Genomic DNA, 6,472 nt, shown 5'->3' on the forward strand with positions numbered 1-6,472 from the left:
GACTCATTGGAAAAGACTTTGATGCTGGGAGAGATTGGGGGCAGGAGGAGAAGGGGACGACCGAGGATGAGATGGCTGGATGGCATCACTGACTCGATGGACATGAATCTGAGTGAACTCCGGGAGTTGGTGATGGACAGGGAGGCCTGCAATTCATGGGGTCGCAAAGAGCTGGACACAACTGAGCGACTGACCTGAACTGAGTCTTGAATAGGCCCTTCATGCCACCTGCTAGAAATACCACGGTCCCCTTCTCCTCTTTGTATTCATTCATTTTTGGCTGTGCTGGGTCTCTGTTGCTACAAGTGGACTTGTCTCTAGTTGCAGAGACCAGGGGCTCCTCTTGAGTTGCGGTGCAAGGGCTGCTGTTTGTGGTGGCTTCTCTTGTTGTGGAGCCCAGACTCTAGAGCTAAGGGCTTCAGTTGTGGTGCACAGTATAAGTTGCTCCTCAGCATGTGGGATCTTCCTGGACCAGGGATTGAACCTGTGTCCCCTGCATTTGCAAGGCAGATTCTTAACCACTGGACCACCAGTGACGTCCTTCCCTTCTCCTCTTAACACTGCCTTCCAGATCCTCATTCTGCACAGCTTTCTATTTCACTAAGAAAACAGGAGACTGTCTACCCCAGCCTACCGCTCCATCTACCCATCAAACCTCATCTCAGCAGGACACTCTGCCTGGTCTCCTGTGACTATGGGTGAGCTGTTTGTGCTCCTAGCTGAGACCAATCCCTGAGGGCCTTTGAACTTGCCACTCCCTCTATATGGAACATGAACTCCCGTCCTCACTTTATTAGAGTCTATACTAAAATATCATCAGGAGGCTTGCCTGGTGGCCCAGTGGCTAAGACTTCATGTTCCCAATGTAGGCGGCCTGGTTCTGACCCCTGGTCAGGGAACTAGATCCCACATGCTGCAATTAAGAGTTCACATACCGCAACTAAAGATCCCGCATGCGGCAATGAAGAGTGAAGGTCCCATGTCCCATGTAACTAAGACCCCGCATGGCCAAATTAATTAATTAATTACAAAAATATCAGTAAGTCTCTCCTATTTAGAATAGCAGCCTCCATCCCCACCTTCTGGTCTCCTTCTCTGACTTATTTAGCGCTTATCATCAAAAAATATATGTCTATCTTATTTTGATTATTATCTATCTCTACACAGAAGACTAAATTTCAAAAGGATGTCAATTCATTTTGAACTTATTTGTAAATTTAATCAGATCCCAATAAAAACATCTATGGATATGTATGAGAGTAGGTAAATGATTTCCAGTTTCATATATAAAAAGAATCAAGAAATGAGACAGTAAATCTTTTCAACAGAAGAGCAATAAGGTGGAACCAACATACCATATAATGATATATAAAAGCCTAAAATATTAGAATAGTATTATGCTGTTCAGTAGCCAAGTCGTGTCCAACTCTTTGCTATCCCATGGACTGTAGCCCGCCAGGCTCTTCTGTCCATGGGATTCTCTGGGCAAGAATACTGAAGTGGGTTGCCAGTCCCTTCTCCAGGGGATCTTCCCAACCCAGGGATCAAACCCAGGTCTCCAGCATTGCAGGCAGATTCTTTACCATCTGAGCCACCAGAGAAGTCCATAGGCACACATACACATGTAATAAATCTGTAGGGGGGAAATAGCAAGGACACAGCCAATACTCATTAACTGAGTGGTTACTCGATGGATGTAGGGTGAGTGTTTGGGATGGAGGTTTCGGGATTTGGAATGGGCATAAACAGAAAGTGCATACCAGAATAAATAGCAGGCCTGAGATGCTATCCTTAGAAAGACCTGCCTGCAAGTTTGACCTTGGCTGGTGTCTGGGATGTTAGATTTCATCTTGAGGGGAGGGGTTCCCACCATTGCCTGATAAGAGTGGCTCACTGTGCCTAGACAATATGGTTTATCCCAGACACTTGCTTTCCATCCAGAAGTCTTGAATTTTGGTTTTCAATATATGCCAGGCAGAGGGAGCCTGCATGTCCAGTTCCCAGGGAACACTCTTGGCGCCGAGTCTCTAATGAGCTTCCCTGGCAGGCAACATTTTATGTGTGTTGCCACAACTCATTGTTGGAAGAGTTAATCACATCTGTAAGACTCCCCTAGGAGTGGACTCTTAGAAGCTTGCAACTGGCTTCCTTGTGCCTTTTCCCTTTGCTGATTTTGTTTTGTATCCTTGCTCAATCACTCAGTCATGTCCAATCCTTTGTGACCCCATGGACTGCAGCCTACCAAGCTCCTCTGTCCATGGGAATTCCCAGGCAAGAATACTGGAGCAGATTGCCATTTCCTCCTCCAGAGGATCTTCCTGACCCAGAGATCAAACCCACATCTGTTGCATCTCCTGCAGTTGCACGTGGGTTCTTTACTCTCACTTTACCACTAGCGTTACCTGGGAAGCCCCTTACACTGTAATAAATCATACTGTGAAAATGACCACATTCTGAGTGTGAGTTCTCCTAGCTAATACCAAAGCTAGGGTTGATTTTAGAAATCTCTTTCAGTGAGGGTTACACAGGTGTTCTTTCAGAAAACTCTAATATATTATAAATATTGTAATGTGAAAGGGTTAGTCGATTAGTTGTGTCTTGACTCTTTGCAACTTCATGGACTGTAGCCCATCAGGCTCCTCTGTCCATGGAATTCTCCAGGCAAGAATACTGGAGTGGGTAGCGATTCCCTTCTCCAGGAGATCTTCCCAACCCAGGGATCGCACCCTGGTCCCCTGGGTGTCAGGCAGATTCTTTACCATCTGAGCCCCCAGAGAAGCCATAAGTAATGTATGTATTTGCCGATTAATCAAAAGAAAACTAAAAGAAGACATATAGGAGTTATCCAAATAAGGAATAAATGTAATTGTGCAGAAAGCATTTCAGTAAAATGAAATAGCATGGCATTATCTAGAATCAAACCATAGAATATCTCATTCAAGGAGCTGAAATTATAGACAGAGTAATCAGAGGAAATGGTAAAACTGGAGAAGTAACCAGAAGTAGCCGTCGCTGTGACTTCCATGAAATGATCTTCCCGGTTCTCCCCAATCCCATCCTCCCTCCACGTACTGTTCCATCTCCTCCTAATTTTTATCTATTTTTAATATTGAGGTATGTTTCCTCTCATATGGATCCCCCTTTTTTCCACTGCTATTTCTTGGAAAGACGATAAATTACCTTGGTATCTTTGTTGAAAATGAATGAACTGGACTTCCCTGGTAGCACAGTGAATATGAATCTGCCTGCCAATGCAGGAGACACAGGTTCAATCCCTGATCCAGGGAGATCCCACATGCTGCAGAGCAACTGAGGCCCAGCACCATAACTACTAAGCCCGAGCTCTAGAACCCACGGGCCGCAACTACTGAAGCCCTGGTGCCCTGGAGCGTGTGCCCCGCAGCAAGAGAAGCCACCTCAATGAGAAGCCCTGGTCACCGCAACTAGAAAAAAGCCCACGCAGCAATGAAGACCTGGAACAGCCAAAAATAAAGAAAGAAATAATTCTAAAAAAAAGAATAAACTGTATATGTATGGGAATATGTATATATGACATCTATTTCCAAATTTTCTAATCCCTTCTAGTGAAATATTGATATATAGATTCATACCACACTACCACATTGCCTTGAAGCTGTAGCTTTATAATAATATTTATTTATTTATTTATTTTGGCCACACCAGATGACTTGTGGGATCTTAGTTCCCCAAGCAGGGATTGAACCTGGCCACAGCAGTGAAAGTTCCAAGGCCTACCCACTCTCAGGGAAATACCCTTCCTCTTTTTTTTAGATCATGTAGTAGCAATCTTTCCAATTTTCCTTAAAATTGTTGTAGTATTCTAAATCCTTTTCATCTCCATATAATATTTGGAATCAGCCTGTCTATTTCTAGGGAAAAAAGACCCTGCTTTTTTTTAGAGAAGTGCATTGAACATTTAAAACATTTTGAGAACTGATATCTTAACAATACTGCCTTCACTCCTTGAATGTGGTTATCACTCTTGGATTATAATTCAATAGTATTTTATTTTGTGTAAACTGTTCCTGCTTTGGTATTGGGAACTCTCTCAGTTGGTTCCTGTTTCTTTGATACCATCATCGTGTGTGCATGTGGGTGTGTATTTGTGTGTCTATAGTTCTTCCCAACTTTTCAGTAAGGTTTCTCTGCTCTAGTTGATGAGAATTCAGTATCTCCTAGTTCTGTGAATTATTCAGCTTTGAGCTCCCAAGTGCTTTGCTTTGCCTGACCTTGCAGTGTTTTCTCTAGACACGTGTTGCTTTGCATTCAGCCAAAACTCAAGGTGATCTTTATGATGAATTTCTGGAGCCCTTTCTGCACATAGCTCTCTCCTCTCGAGTATCCCGCCCTCCAAACTCCAGCCGCCTTTTGAAAATCTGAACTCCGTCTCCTCAACTCAGTAAGACTCTCATGCTGTTGGGGCTCCTCATCCCCGCATTGTGGTTCAGAAAGAGCCACCAGGAAGAAACTAGAGGTATCATTGGGATAACTATTTTAAAAAGATTTTTAAAATATATTTATTTATTTGGCTGTGCCGGGTCTTAGATGCAGCAGTTGGGATTTTATCTCTGTTGCAGCATGCAGGACCTAGTTCCCTGACCAAGGATTGAACCCAGGACCCCTGCCTTGGGAGCAGTGTCTTACGCACTGGACCATCAGGGAAGTCCAGGATAACATTTTTATTATCCTTCTCTATTGCCCAATGTCTGAAAACAAGTGTTGCTTATATTTTGTATATCCTTTAGTTGTTCCTATAAAAAGCCAAGTGTGGTCCCAATATTCCATTACAGCAGGAAGCACAACCCTCTACTGTTTGGGTTGCTATTTTACATGGTATATATTTCTGTAACTTATTAGTTGCTAATATAATCCACATATGCACATATAGAAATGCAATTGACTTAAACTATTATTAATTCTATAACTTATCTGGAGATGTTTTTAAAGTTTTCCATTCAGATAGTTATGTTAAAAAAAAAAAACTTTTTGTTTTTCTTTTCAGTTCTTAGAATTCTTATGTCTTTATCTTGCTGTGTTGGTTTGGGCTCCTGGGATAATACAGGACAACTGGTAATAACGGGCATCCATTCCTATTCCTGGTTTTAAAAGGAATGATTAATATTAGCTTTAGCTACTGTTTTTAGATCCTGATTAAAATACAAGTTAAGGGTCCCAGCTGAAGTGTCGTGCTGTGAGCCGCATGCCCCCGGCTCTAGGCAAGGAGGAACAGGAGGATAGAGTGGAGGAAGAGGACGAAGATGACAGTGACAAAGAAGAGGATGAAGAGGACGAGGTGGTCAATGAGGAAGTGAAAATTGAATTTGAAGCTTATTCTATCTCAGATAACGATTACGATGGAATTAAGAAGTTACTACAGCAGCTTTTTCTAAAAGCCCCTGTGGACACTGCAGAACTCACAGATCTCTTGATTCAACAGAACCACATCGGGAGTGTGATCAAGCAAACGGATGTTTCAGAAGACAGTGATGATGATGTGGATGAAGATGAGATTTTTGGTTTCATAAGTCTTTTAAATTTAACTGAAAGAAAGGGTACCCCTTGCGCTGAGCAAATTAAGGAGTTGATTCTGCGCCTCTGTGAGAAGGATTGTGAGAAGAGCATGGTTGAGGAGCTGGACAGGCTTTTCAATGACACCGCCAGGCCTGCGGGCTTTCTGCCGAGTGAGAGGTTCATTAACGTTCCTCCACAGATCGCTCTGCCCATGCACCAGCAGCTTCAGAAAGAACGAGCAGAGGCACACAGAACTAACAAGCCGTGTGGGAAGTGTCACTTCTGCCTTCTGAGTAGCAGGACGTTTGTGGAAGCAGGAAAAAGCAATTCCAGAAAGAAACGGAGCAACCAAAAGAGAGAGGAGTTAATGTTTGCAAACGCGGAAGAATAATTTTTCTACGAGAAGGCAATCCTGAAGTTCAACTACTCAGTGCAGGAGGAGAGTGACACGTGTCTGGGAGGCCGATGGTCCTTTGATGATGTACCAACGAAGCCCCTGCGAACTGTGATGTTAATTCCAGGCGACAAAATGAATGAAATCATGGAAAAACTGAAAGAACATCTGTCTGTCTAACCCATCTCCCATGGACCGTGGTGGGCTGGCTTCTGCACAGTTGCCAGAAGACTTGCTGGAGGCTTATTGAAAAACTCATGACTTTATTCAGATGGAGGCCCTCTACAAAAAGTAGGGTTCTGTCACCCGTGTCTGTGACACATTTACAAAATATCTTTGCTTTTTTAAAATTTTGGTCAAATTAAGAACGGTTGATTAAGAACTTTTCCAGTAAGAAGAAAAACCATGGGGTAGTAATTTAAAGAACTCAGTAAAAACTTCTATTTTTAGTTTTTAAATAAAAAAATAAAAATAAAATAAAAGTTAAGGAAGTTGTCTTTTATAATCCTTTGTGGTTTGTTTTGCGGTATGCTGAAAAAAGTGTCC

General features: G+C 42.8%; 1 pseudogene; it reads left to right on the forward strand.

The window, feature by feature from the left end:
• The first annotated feature begins 694 nt into the window (after positions 1-694).
• LOC114116163 (BRCA2 and CDKN1A-interacting protein-like) lies at positions 695-6,165 on the forward strand (annotated as a pseudogene).
• The last annotated feature ends 307 nt before the right edge of the window (positions 6,166-6,472 follow it).

The sequence above is a fragment of the Ovis aries genome, chromosome 8 (assembly GCF_016772045.2).
Source record: "Ovis aries strain OAR_USU_Benz2616 breed Rambouillet chromosome 8, ARS-UI_Ramb_v3.0, whole genome shotgun sequence".
In the NCBI taxonomy this organism is placed as follows: domain Eukaryota; kingdom Metazoa; phylum Chordata; class Mammalia; order Artiodactyla; family Bovidae; genus Ovis; species Ovis aries.